A 13,557-nucleotide genomic window follows, 5' to 3' on the forward strand; every position below is an offset into this window, starting at 1 on the left:
GGAAATTTGTGGCTCCTCTCAGATTCCAGAACTTTCTGTCACCAAAATGTGAGGAAAATGTGTTTTGAGGTTTGCAACGGATTCTGGGTAACAGAACCTGGTCAGAGCTCCACAAGTCACCCCATCATGGATTCCCCTAGGTCTCTAGTTTTCAGAAATGCACAGGTTTGGTAGGTTTCCCTAGGTGCCTGCTGAGGTAGAGGCCAAAATCTACAGGTAGGCACTTTGCTAAAAATACCTCTGTATTCTTTAAAAAAATGTGATGTGTGCACATTGCGTTTTGGGGCATTTCCTGTCGGGGCGCTAGGCCTACCCACACAAGTGAGGTATCATTTTTATCTGGAGACTTGGGGGAACGCTGGGTGGAAGGAAATTTGTGGCTCCTCTCTGATTCCAGAACTTTCTGTCACCAAAATGTGAGGAAAATGTGTTTTTTAGCCAAATTTTGAGGTTTCAAAGGATTCTGTGTAACAGAACCTGGTCAGAGCCCCACAAGTCACCCCATCTTGGATTCCCCTAGGTCTCTAGTTTTCAGAAATGCACAGGTTTGGTCGGTTTCCCTAGGTGCCGGCTGAGCTAAAGGCCAAAATCTACAGATAGGCACTTTGCAAAAAACAACTCTGTTTTCTTTAAAGAAATGTGATGTGTGCACGTTGCGTTTTGGGGCATTTCCTGTCACGGGCGCTAGGCCTACCCACACAAGTGAGGAATAATTTTTATCGGGAGACTTGGGGGAACACTGGGTGGAAGGAAATTTGTGGCTCCTCTCTGATTCCAGAACTTTCTGTCACCAAAATGTGAGGAAAATGTGTTTTTTTTTCTCCAAATTTTGAGGTTTGCAAAGGATTCTGGGTATCAAAACCAGGTCAGAGCCCCACAAGTCAACCCGTCTTGGATTCCCCTAGGTCTCTAGTTTTCGGAAATGCACAGGTTTGGTAGGTTTCCCTAGGTGCCGGCTGAGCTGGAGGCAAAAATCTACACGTAGGCACTCTGCAAAAAACAGCTCTGTTTTCTGTCAAAAATGGGATGTGTCCACGTTGTGCTTTGGGGCATTTCCTGTCGCGGGCGGTAGGCATACCCACACAAGTGAGGTATCATTTTTATCGGGAGAGTTGGGGGAACGTTGGGTGGAAGGAAATTTGTGGCTCCTCTCTGATTCCAGAACTTTCTGTCACCAAAATGTGAGGAAAATTTGTTTTTTTAGCCAAATTTTGAGGTTTGCAAAGGATTCTGGGTAACAGAACCTGGTCAGAGCCCCACAAGTCACCCCATCTTGGATTCCCCTAGGTCTATAGTTTTCGGAAATGCACAGGTTTGGCAGGTTTCCCTAGGTGCCGGCTGAGCTAGAAGCTAAAATCTACAGGTAGGGACTTTGCAAAAAACACCTCTGGTTTCTTTAAAAAAATGTGATGTGTGCACATTTCGTTTTGGGGCATTTCCTGTCGCGGGCGCTAGGCCTACCGAAACAAGTGAGGTATCATTTTTATCAGGAGACTTGGGGGAACGCTGGGTGAAAGGAAATTTGTGGCTCCTCTCTGATTCCAGAACTTTCTGTCACCAAAATGTGAGGAAAATGTGTTTTTTTAGCCAAATTTTGAGGTTTGCAAAGGATTCTGGGTAACAGAACCTGGTCAGAGCCCCACCAGTCACCCCATCTTGGGCTCCTCTAGGTCTCTAGTTTTCAGAAATGCACAGCTTTGGTAGGTTTCCATAGGTGCTGGCTGAGCTGGAGGCCAAAATCTACAGGTAGGCACTTTGCAAAAAACAGCTCTGTTTTCTGTCAAAAAATGGGATATGTCCACATTGTGCTTTGGGGCATTTCCTGTCGCGGGCGCTAGGCCTACCCACACAAGTGAGGTATCATTTTTATCGGGAGACTTGGGGGAACGCTGGGTGGAAGGAAATTTGTGGCTCCTCTCTGATTCCAGAACTTTCTGTCACCAAAATGTGAGGAAAATTTGTTTTTTTAGCCAAATATTGAGGTTTGCAAAGGATTCTGGGTAACAGAACCTGGTCAGAGCCCCACAAGTCACCCCATCTTGGATTCCCTTAGGTCTATAGTTTTCAGAAATGCACAGGTTTGGTAGGTTTCCCTAGGTGCTGGCTGACTTAGAGGCCAAAATCTACAGGTAGGGACTTTGCAAAAAACACCTCTGTCTTCTTTCAAAAAATGTGATGTGTGCACGTTGCGTTTTGGGGCATTTCCTGTCGCGGGCACTTGGCCTACCCAAACAAGTGAGGTATCATTTTTATCAGGAGACTTGGGGGAACGCTGGGTGGAAGGAAATTTGTGGCTCCTCTCTGATTCCAGAACTTTCTGTCACCAAAATGTGAGGAAAATGTGTTTTTTTAGCCAAATTTTGAGGTTTGCAAAGGATTCTGTGTAACAGAACCTGGTCAGAGCCCCACAAGTCACCCCATCTTGGATTTCCCTAGGTCTCTAGTTTTCAGAAATGCACAGGTTTGGTAGATTTCCCTAGGTGCCGGCTGAGCTAGAGGCCAAAATCTACAGGTAGGCACTTTGCAAAAAACAGCTCTGTTTTCTGTCAAAAAATGGGATGTGTCCACGTTGTGCTTTGGGGCATTTCCTGTCGCGGGCGCTAGGCCTACCCACACAAGTGAGGTTTCGTTTTTATCAGGAGACTTGGGGTAACACTGGGTGGAAGGAAATTTGTGGCTCCTCTCAGATTCCAGAACTTTCTGTCACCAAAATGTGAGGAAAATGTGTTTTGAGGTTTGCAACGGATTCTGGGTAACAGAACCTGGTCAGAGCTCCACAAGTCACCCCATCATGGATTCCCCTAGGTCTCTAGTTTTCAGAAATGCACAGGTTTGGTAGGTTTCCCTAGGTGCCTGCTGAGGTAGAGGCCAAAATCTACAGGTAGGCACTTTGCTAAAAATACCTCTGTTTTCTTTAAAAAAATGTGATGTGTGCACATTGCGTTTTGGGGCATTTCCTGTCGGGGCGCTAGGCCTACCCACACAAGTGAGGTATCATTTTTATCTGGAGACTTGGGGGAACGCTGGGTGGAAGGAAATTTGTGGCTCCTCTCTGATTCCAGAACTTTCTGTCACCAAAATGTGAGGAAAATGTGTTTTTTAGCCAAATTTTGAGGTTTCAAAGGATTCTGTGTAACAGAACCTGGTCAGAGCCCCACAAGTCACCCCATCTTGGATTCCCCTAGGTCTCTAGTTTTCAGAAATGCACAGGTTTGGTAGGTTTCCCTAGGTGCCGGCTGAGCTAGAGGCCAAAATCTACAGGTAGGCACTTTGCAAAAAACAACTCTGTTTTCTTTAAAGAAATGTGATGTGTGCACGTTGCGTTTTGGGGCATTTCCTGTCACGGGCGCTAGGCCTACCCACACAAGTGAGGAATAATTTTTATCGGGAGACTTGGGGGAACACTGGGTGGAAGGAAATGTGTGGCTCCTCTCTGATTCCAGAACTTTCTGTCACCAAAATGTGAGGAAAATGTGTTTTTTTTTCTCCAAATTTTGAGGTTTGCAAAGGATTCTGGGTATCAAAACCAGGTCAGAGCCCCACAAGTCAACCCGTCTTGGATTCCCCTAGGTCTCTAGTTTTCAGAAATGCACAGGTTTGGTAGGTTTCCCTAGGTGCCGGCTGAGCTGGAGGCAAAAATCTACACGTAGGCACTCTGCAAAAAACAGCTCTGTTTTCTGTCAAAAATGGGATGTGTCCACGTTGTGCTTTGGGGCATTTCCTGTCGCGGGCGGTAGGCATAATCACACAAGTGAGGTATCATTTTTATCGGGAGAGTTGGGGGAACGTTGGGTGGAAGGAAATTTGTGGCTCCTCTCTGATTCCAGAACTTTCTGTCACCAAAATGTGAGGAAAATTTGTTTTTTTAGCCAAATTTTGAGGTTTGCAAAGGATTCTGGGTAACAGAACCTGGTCAGAGCCCCACAAGTCACCCCATCTTGGATTCCCCTAGGTCTATAGTTTTCGGAAATGCACAGGTTTGGCAGGTTTCCCTAGGTGCCGGCTGAGCTAGAAGCTAAAATCTACAGGTAGGGACTTTGCAAAAAACACCTCTGGTTTCTTTAAAAAAATGTGATGTGTGCACATTGCGTTTTGGGGCATTTCCTGTCGCGGGCGCTAGGCCTACCGAAACAAGTGAGGTATCATTTTTATCAGGAGACTTGGGGGAACGCTGGGTGAAAGGAAATTTGTGGCTCCTCTCTGATTCCAGAACTTTCTGTCACCAAAATGTGAGGAAAATGTGTTTTTTTAGCCAAATTTTGAGGTTTGCAAAGGATTCTGGGTAACAGAACCTGGTCAGAGCCCCACCAGTCACCCCATCTTGGGCTCCTCTAGGTCTCTAGTTTTCAGAAATGCACAGCTTTGGTAGGTTTCCCTAGGTGCAGGCTGAGCTGGAGGCCAAAATCTACAGGTAGGCACTTTGCAAAAAACAGCTCTGTTTTCTGTCAAAAAATGGGATGTGTCCACGTTGTGCTTTGGGGCATTTCATGCCGCGGGCGCTAGACCTACCCACACAAGTGAGGTATCATTTTTATCAGGAGACATGGGGTAACACTGGGTGGAAGGAAATTTGTGGCTCCTTTCAGATTCCAGAACTTTCTGTCACCAAAATGTGAGGAAAAGGTGTTTTGAGGTTTGCAAAGGATTCTGGGTAACAGAACCTGGTCAGAGCCCCACAAGTCACCCCATCTTGGATTCCCCTAGGTCTCTAGTTGTCAGAAATGCACAGGTTTGGTAGGTTTCCCTAAGTGCCTGCTGAGCTAGAGGCCAAAATCTACAGGTAGGCACTTTGCTAAAAATACCTATGTTTTCTTTAAAAAAATGTTATGTGTGCACGTTGCGTTTTGGGGCATTTCCTGTCGGGGCGCTAGGCCTACCCACACAAGTGAGGTATCATTTTTATCTGGAGATTTGGGGGAACGCTGGGTGGAAGGAAATTTGTGGCTCCTCTCTGATTCCAGAACTTTCTGTCACCAAAATGTGAGGAAAATGTGTTTTTAGCCAAATTCTGAGGTTTGCAAAGGATTCTGGGTAACAGAACCTGGTCAGAGCCCCACAAGTCACCCCATCTTGGTTTCCCCTAGGTCTCTAGTTTTCAGAAATGCACAGGTTTGGTAGGTTTCCCTAGGTGCCGGCTGAGCTAGAGGCCAAAATCTACAGGTAGGCACTTTGCAAAAAACACCTCTGTTTTCTTTAAAAAAAATGTGATGTGTGCACGTTGCGTTTTGGGGCATTTCCTGTCGCGGGCGCTAGGCCTACCCACACAAGTGAGGTATAATTTTTATCGGGAGACTTGGGGGAACGCTGGGTGGAAGGAAATTTGTGGCTCCTCTCTGATTCCAGAACTTTCTGTCACCAAAATGTGAGGAAAACGTGTTTTTTTAGCCAAATTTTGAGGTTTGCAATGGAATCTGGGTAACAGAACCTGGTCAGAACCCCACAAGTCACCCCATCTTGGATTCCCCTAGGTCTCTAGTTTTCAGAAATGCACATGTTTGGTAGGTTTCCTTAGGTGCCGGCTGAGCTAGAGGCCACAATCTACAGGTAGGCACTTTGCAAAAAACACCTCTGTTTTCTTTAAAAAAATGTGATGTGTGCACGTTGCGTTTTGGGGCATTTCCTGTCACGGGCGCTAGGCCTACCCACACAAGTGAGGTAAATTTTTTATCGGGAGACTTGGGGGAACGCTGGGTGGAAGGAAATTTGTGGCTCCTCTCTGATTCCAGAACTTTCTGTCACCAAAATGTGAGGAAAATGTGTTTTTTTAGCCAAATGTTGAGGTTTGCGAAGGATTCTGGGTAACAGAACCTGGTCAGAGCCCCACAAGTCACCCCATCTTGGATTCTCCTAGGTCTCTAGTTTTCAGAAATGCACAGGTTTGATAGGTCTTCCTAGGTGCCGGCTGAGGTAGAGGCCAAAATCTACAGGTAGGCACTTTGCAAAAAACAGCTCTGTTTTCTTTCAAAAAATGTGGTGTGTGCACGTTGCGTTTTGGGGCATTTCCTGTCGCGGGCGCTAGGCCTACCCACACAAGTGAGGTATTGTTTTTATCGGGAGACTTGGGGGAACGCTGGATGGAAGGAAATTTGTGGCTCCTCTCTGATTCCAGAACTTTCTGTCACCAAAATGTGAGGAAAATGTGTTTTTTTAGCCAAAGTTTGAGGTTTGCAAAGGATTCTGGGTAACAAAACCTCGTCAGAGCCCCACAAGCACCCCATCTTGGATTCCCCTAGGTCTCTAGATTTGAGAAATGCACAGGTTTGGCAGGTTTCCCCAGGTGCCGGCTGAGCTAGAGGCCAAAATTTACAGGTAGGCACTTTGCAAAAAACAGCTCTGTTTTCTGTCAAAAAATGGGATGTGTCCACGTTCTGCTTTGGGGCATTTCCTGTCGCGGGCGCTAGGCCTACCCACACAAGTGAGGTATCATTTTTATCGGGAGACTTGGGGAACGCTGTGTGGATCCACATTTGTGGCTCCTCTCTGATTCCAGAACTTTCTGTCACCAAAATGTGAGGAAAATGTGTTTTGTTAGCCCAATTTTGAGGTTTGCAAAGGATTCTGGGTAACAGAACCTGGTCAGAACCCCACAAGTCACCCCATCATGGATTCCCCTAGGTCTCTAGTTTTCAAAAATGCACAGGTTTGGTAGGTTTCCCTAGGTGCCGGCTGAGCTAGAGGCCAAAATCTACAGGTAGGCACTTTGCAAAACACCTCTATTTTCTTTAAAAAAATGTGATGTGTCCACGTTGCGTTTTGGGACATTTCCTGTTGCGGGCGCTAGGCCTACCCACACAAGTGAGGTATCATTTTTATCGGGAGACTTGTGGGAACGCTGGGTGGAAGGAAATTTGTGGCTCCTCTCTGATTCCAGAACTTTCTGTCACCAAAATGTGAGGAAAATGAGTTTTTTTAGCCAAATGTTGAGGTTTGCAAAGGATTCTGTGTAACAGAACCTGGTGAGAGCCCCACAAGTCACCCCATCTTGGATTCCCCTAGGTCTATAGTTTTCGGAAATGCACAGGTTTGGTAGGTTTCCCTAGGTGCCGGCTGAGCTAGAAGCTAAAATCTACAGGTAGGGACTTTGCAAAAAACACCTCTGGTTTCTTTAAAAAAATGTGATGTGTGCACATTGCGTTTTGGGGCATTTCCTGTCGCGGGCGCTAGGCCTACCCAAACAAGTGAGATATCATTTTTATCAGGAGACTTGGGGTAACACTGGGTGGAAGGAAATTTGTGGCTCCTTTCAGATTCCAGAACTTTCTGTCACCAAAATGTGAGGAAAAGGTGTTTTGAGGTTTGCAAAGGATTCTGGGTAACAGAACCTGGTCAGAGCCCCACAAGTCACCCCATCTTGGATTCCCCTAGGTCTCTAGTTTTCAGAAATGCACAGGTTTTGTAGGTTTCCCTAGGTGCCTGCTGAGCTAGAGGCCAAAATCTACAGGTAGGCACTTTGCTAAAAATACCTCTGTTTTCTTTAAAAAAATGTTATGTGTGCACGTTGCGTTTTGGGGCATTTCCTGTCGGAGTGCTAGGCCTACCCACACAAGTGAGGTATCATTTTTATCTGGAGACTTGGGGGAACGCTGGGTGGAAGGAAATTTGTGGCTCCTCTCTGATTCCAGAACTTTCTGTCACCAAAATGTGAGGAAAATGTGTTTTTAGCCAAATTCTGAGGTTTGCAAAGGATTCTGGGTAACAGAACCTGGTCAGAGCCCCACAAGTCACCCCATCTTGGTTTCCCCTAGGTCTCTAGTTTTCAGAAATGCACAGGTTTGGTAGGTTTCCCTAGGTGCCGGCTGAGCTAGAGGCCAAAATCTACAGGTAGGCACTTTGCAAAAAACACCTCTGTTTTCTTTAAAAAAATGTGATGTGTGCACGTTGCGTTTTGGGGCATTTCCTGTCGCGGGCGCTAGGCCTACCCACACAAGTGAGGTACCATTTTTATCGGGAGACTTGGGGGAACGCTGGGTGGAAGGAAATTTGTGGCTCCTCTCTGATTCCAGACCTTTCTGTCACCAAAATGTGAGGAAAACGTGTTTTTTTAGCCAAATTTTGAGGTTTGCAATGGATTCTGGGTAACAGAACCTGGTCAGAGCCCCACAAGTCACCCCATCTTGGATTCCCCTAGGTCTCTAGTTTTCAGAAATGCACATGTTTGGTAGGTTTCCTTAGGTGCAGGCTGAGCTAGAGGCCACAATCTACAGGTAGGCACTTTCTAAAAAACACCTCTGTTTTCTTTAAAAAAATGTGATGTGTGCACGTTGCGTTTTGGGGCATTTCCTGTCACGGGCGCTAGGCCTACCCACACAAGTGAGGTAAATTTTTTATCGGGAGACTTGGGGGAACGCTGGGTGGAAGGAAATTTGTGGCTCCTCTCTGATTCCAGAACTTTCTGTCACCAAAATGTGAGGAAAATGTGTTTTTTTAGCCAAATGTTGAGGTTTGCGAAGGATTCTGGGTAACAGAACCTGGTCAGAGCCCCACAAGTCACCCCATCTTGGATTCCCCTAGGTCTCTAGTTTTCAGAAATGCACAGGTTTGATAGGTCTTCCTAGGTGCCGGCTGAGCTAGAGGCCAAAATCTACAGGTAGGCACTTTGCAAAAAACAGCTCTGTTTTCTTTAAAAAAATGTGATGTGTGCACGTTGCGTTTTGGGGCATTTCCTGACGCGGGCGCTAGGCCTACCCACACAAGTGAGGTATTGTTTTTATCGGGAGACTTGGGGGAACGCTGGATGGAAGGAAATTTGTGGCTCCTCTCTGATTCCAGAACTTTCTGTCACCAAAATGTGAGGAAAATGTGTTTTTTTAGCCAAATTTTGAGGTTTGCAAAGGATTCTTGGTAACAAAACCTGGTCAGAGCCCCACAAGCACCCCATCTTGGATTGCCCTAGGTCTCTAGATTTGAGAAATGCACAGGTTTGGCAGGTTTCCCTAGGTGCCGGCTGAGCTAGAGGCCAAAATCTACAGGTAGGCACTTTGCAAAAAACAGCTCTGTTTTCTGTCAAAAAATGGGATGTGTCCACGTTCTGCTTTGGGGCATTTCCTGTCGCGGGCGCTAGGCCTACCCACACAAGTGAGGTATCATTTTTATCGGGAGACTTGGGGGAACGCTGTGTGGATCCACATGTGTGGCTCCTCTCTGATTCCAGAACTTTCTGTCACCAAAATGTGAGGAAAATGTGTTTTGTTAGCCAAATTTTGAGGTTTGCAAAGGATTCTGGGTAACAGAACCTGGTCAGAACCCCACAAGTCACCCCATCATGGATTCCCCTAGGTCTCTAGTTTTCAAAAATGCACAGGTTTGGTAGGTTTCCCTAGGTGCCGGCTGAGCTAGAGGCCAAAATCTACAGGTAGGCACTTTGCAAAACACACCTCTATTTTCTTTAAAAAAATGTGATGTGTCCACGTTGCATTTTGGGACATTTCCTGTTGCGGGCGCTAGGCCTACCCACACAAGTGAGGTATCATTTTTATCGGGAGACTTGGGGGAACGCTGGGTGGAAGGAAATTTGTGGCTCCTCCCTGATTCCAGAACTTTCTGTCACCAAAATGTGAGGAAAATGAGTTTTTTTAGCCAAATGTTGAGGTTTGCAAAGGATTCTGGGTAACAGAACCTGGTCAGAGCCCCACAAGTCACCCCATCTTGGATTCCCCTAGGTCTCTCGTTTTCAGAAATGCACAGGTTTGGTAGGTTTCCTTAGGTGCCGGCTGAGCTAGAGGCCAAAATCTACAGGTAGGCACTTTGCAAAAAACACCTCTGTTTTCTTTAAAAAAATGTGATGTGTGCACGTTGCGTTTTGGGGCATTTCCTGTCGCGGGCGCTAGGCCTACCCACACAAGTGAGGTATCATTTTTATCAGAAGACTTGGGGGAACGCTGGGTGGAAGGAAATTTGTGGCTCCTCTCTGATTCCAGAACTTTCTGTCACCAAAATGTGAGGAAAATGTGTTTTTTTAGCCAAATTTTGGGGTTTGCAAAGGATTCTGGGTAACAAAACCTGGTCAGAGCCCCACAAGTCACCTCATCTTGGATTCCCCTAGGTCTCTAGTTTTCAGAAATGCACAAGTTTGGTAGGTTTCCCTAGGTGCCGGCTGAGCTGGAGGCCAAAATCTACAGGTAGGCACGTTGCAAAAAACACCTCTGTTTTCTTTCAAAAAATGTGATGTGTCCATGTTATGCTTTGGGGCATTTTCTGTCGCGGGCGCTAGGCCTACCCACACTAGTGAGGTATTATTTTTATCGGGAGACTTGGGGGAACGCTGGGAGGAAGGAAATTTGGGGGGGGGAGTCGTCGGGCTGGCAGTCTTCTGTTGACCGCCAGCGCTGATCTCGGTCCACTGAAAGTCCATTATAAGAGGCTATGAGAGCGAGGAAGATCATTCTGGGTGCTGGGCCCCAAGGACTGGAAGTATCTGTCTCTCAGTCTGATCCATTTTCCTCCAGCCTTTTCCTGGTGGGTTCCCTCGCTAGAGAAAGGCTAGCGGAAGGGGTGCTCCACTGCCTATGCGCTTGGCATGGGCAGTGCAGGTGCCCTCGTTCAGTGCCCCGTCACGCAGGTCGGGCAGTGATCTGCACGATGGGTGCTGCTGCACCCGCCGCACACCAACATTGGCGGCGGCTCCATTTGGAGCCGTTGTCAATGTTACGGCCCAGCAGGGAAAACATGATACGGCCGACGGGGGGGTGGACGCGCTGGCAGTCTTCTGTTGACCGCCAGTGCTGATCTTGGCAGAGATCATAATGAGGGCCATAGTATTAATCAAAGTAAAGTTCTAAAGCGATTACTAGAAAAGAACACCCGGTTCAGGGTTACATACTTGACTGCACGTCTCCCTCTACAAGAAGAATCATATCTGTGGAAAGCCCTTCTTACAAAAGTTACAAAATCATAAAACTCCCACACAGTAAAGACAAGAGATATCCAAGACCACCTGAAATACAGAACTGGCTGTTCACTAACTAGGAATTCAAAATCACCTCGACCAATTCCTTTCAGGAAAACCTACAAAATGATGGGGAGAGCCATCATTTTGTAGGTTATCCTGAAAGGAATTATAGATATCATAGACAAGCATCATACACAAGTAACATCCAAAGCAATTAAAATTTCACAAACGAAGCAAAGACAACTTGCTTAACTTTTCAACCATTCAGAATTACATTGACTAACATTCACTTGCCTGCAAGACATATGAAAATAAAAGGATTGGAGACAATTGCTATCAAAGTACTGAGACTTATTCAGTCAAACATAGGTACAATCTTCAGCTCGTTTACTGTGGCAACCTTTATGGAATGCACATCTGGAGGCTTACTTATTTCACATTTGCCTGGTCTCAAAATAGTACTTGCCATTGCTGGATTTGTTCTGCGCATGCCTGTGGACTGCTGCTCAGTCATCCCTGAGTGGAATATATTTATAGCTTGGCATGGATGCCTGTATCCAATGGGCTCTTTCCTATTACCCTTTGTTGAAAATTGGGCTATTTTTTTGTGGTCAGTCCAAGTAATAGTTCCTCAGTCGGAACCAAACAACCCCATTGTAGCACTTTATTCTCACAGGGTAGTGAAGAGGAGCAGTCTAAGGCCTACTCAGAGAGGTGGTGTGGGCTAGGTATCACCAATCACTGGCACACAATAATAACACTCAATAAATGATTGTCCCGTCAGTACTTTTTCTTTGGAAAAGGAGAAGTACATTTATTGTGCACACACTACTAAATACTATGCAGTAATTCACAAACATACACTGGCAGATGGAACATACCATTACTGATGTTGTACAGCCACTGGTGACCCACTGCAGAATGGTCACACAAACATATCAAGTGTGTTCAAACCGTCACGGTGTAATAAGGAAACTATTTGGACATGAATCATTGTTGTAATTGCAATAATGGTGGATCAATAAAACATATCTAATCATCATGCAAACTCCATGAAAACATTTATCAGAAATAACCTTTGTTTTTCTGCATTCTTTCAGGCACTTGACAGCATTGTAATGGTCCCATATAAACAACCTCTAGAGGACATAACCACATGAAAGCAATATGGGGAAACATCACAGCGTAATTATACATTCAACCCCTAGAGAGCATAACCCCACGCAATATCATCACAATGTAACCAGATTAAAAGGCATTACAGAGTAACCATATTCTAGACCCCTAGAGGGCTTAATGCATACATTTTCAGACTTTCCAAGCCTCCTAAAATGTTAAGATACACCAAGACTCAAAAAGACAACTATCCTTAGCTGTAAAGCAGGAGAGAACTTTGAAATGTCTTCATTAGTAGGAAATGTGATGATTTTGGGGTCCCCCAACTTAGAGTGGAGACCCAAACAATGATCCTGGGACAAGGAGCACATCATGCTTAAAACTTTAGTGGTGAACCCATCATCCTAGGACTACCACAGGCTCAGTTATGGGCATAAATATGAATCAAATAAATGAAAGGCCTGCAATGCATTATGGGTGAGTTTCCCGACTGCACTGAATATTATAGTAGCAGCTTTCCCGGAGAGCCGCAGTGACGTTTTCCTCCAGTTTTTTTCTGTAACTGCAGCCTCACACTGCATTTTCTCTTTGGATGTGGGGATGCCCAGTCCCACTTGGGCCCCCCAGTTGTTGCCATGGTGGAGGACAGCTCCTTGCAATGACAACATGAACATGTGCTTCTGTGGGAGTCGACAACCCGCATTTGGGTTTGCCCGCTCCAGCTATCCTGCTCCTCCCAGACACGGGATGCGGGGAGTGTGGAACACATGGGGGATGCAGTGGTACTACCCTCTTTAGAGGAGCAAATGGATGGCCCGACATTGCTTCCACGCATCACTTGGGGGTCTAGAGATGGGGTCTCAGCCACTGCATCAAATTTCCCAGAAGAGGTAGCAGAATGGGGAGGGGACCCAATGCACACTTGCTCCCCCAGCCTGATGAACTCCAGCTTCTTCGTGGCATCTCACGGGCCCTAGTCCACCCCAGGAGGGGTCAATCTCATTGCAGCGGAGCCCCACGTGCTCCAAGTAAGGAAATTAAGTCAAAGGTCGCCAAACTTTAAAATGCTATAACTCTGGCCTTGTTGGGCCAATTTGGGTGATCCTGGGCTCCGGATGGTGAGCTCTATCCACCAGGGGCAGTTGCAACAACCCTCCTCGTCTCAAACGCAGTGCAGTCTTCCAAAAGCTGGTCTTCTTGGCTCCCTGCACCAGTTCTCCTTTATAGCGTTGTTGGTGGGTGTAGAAGAGTCCAGGGTTTCCCCCAACTGGTCCTCAAGGGGAGTATGGGGGACATCCTCACTGGCCCTTGGCTAGAACTACTGGTCCTGGGGTCAACCGGATAGAGTCCTGGGTCCTGAGTGGGGGTCAGGGGGTTCCTCTTTCCACTTCTTCGTGGCAGTTCCAGAATCCAGCAGCAAAGCAGATGGAAAGTTTGCAGGCAAGAGGAAGTCTCCTCCTTGTGCAAGAGTTTATAAAGGGGAGAGGAAGGTTCCAGAAGACAGGCACCCCTAACCAATCCCGGGTTGCCACATCACCTCTTCACCCTAGTCC

This window comes from Pleurodeles waltl, chromosome 5 (assembly GCF_031143425.1).
Source record: "Pleurodeles waltl isolate 20211129_DDA chromosome 5, aPleWal1.hap1.20221129, whole genome shotgun sequence".
NCBI lineage: Eukaryota > Metazoa > Chordata > Amphibia > Caudata > Salamandridae > Pleurodeles > Pleurodeles waltl.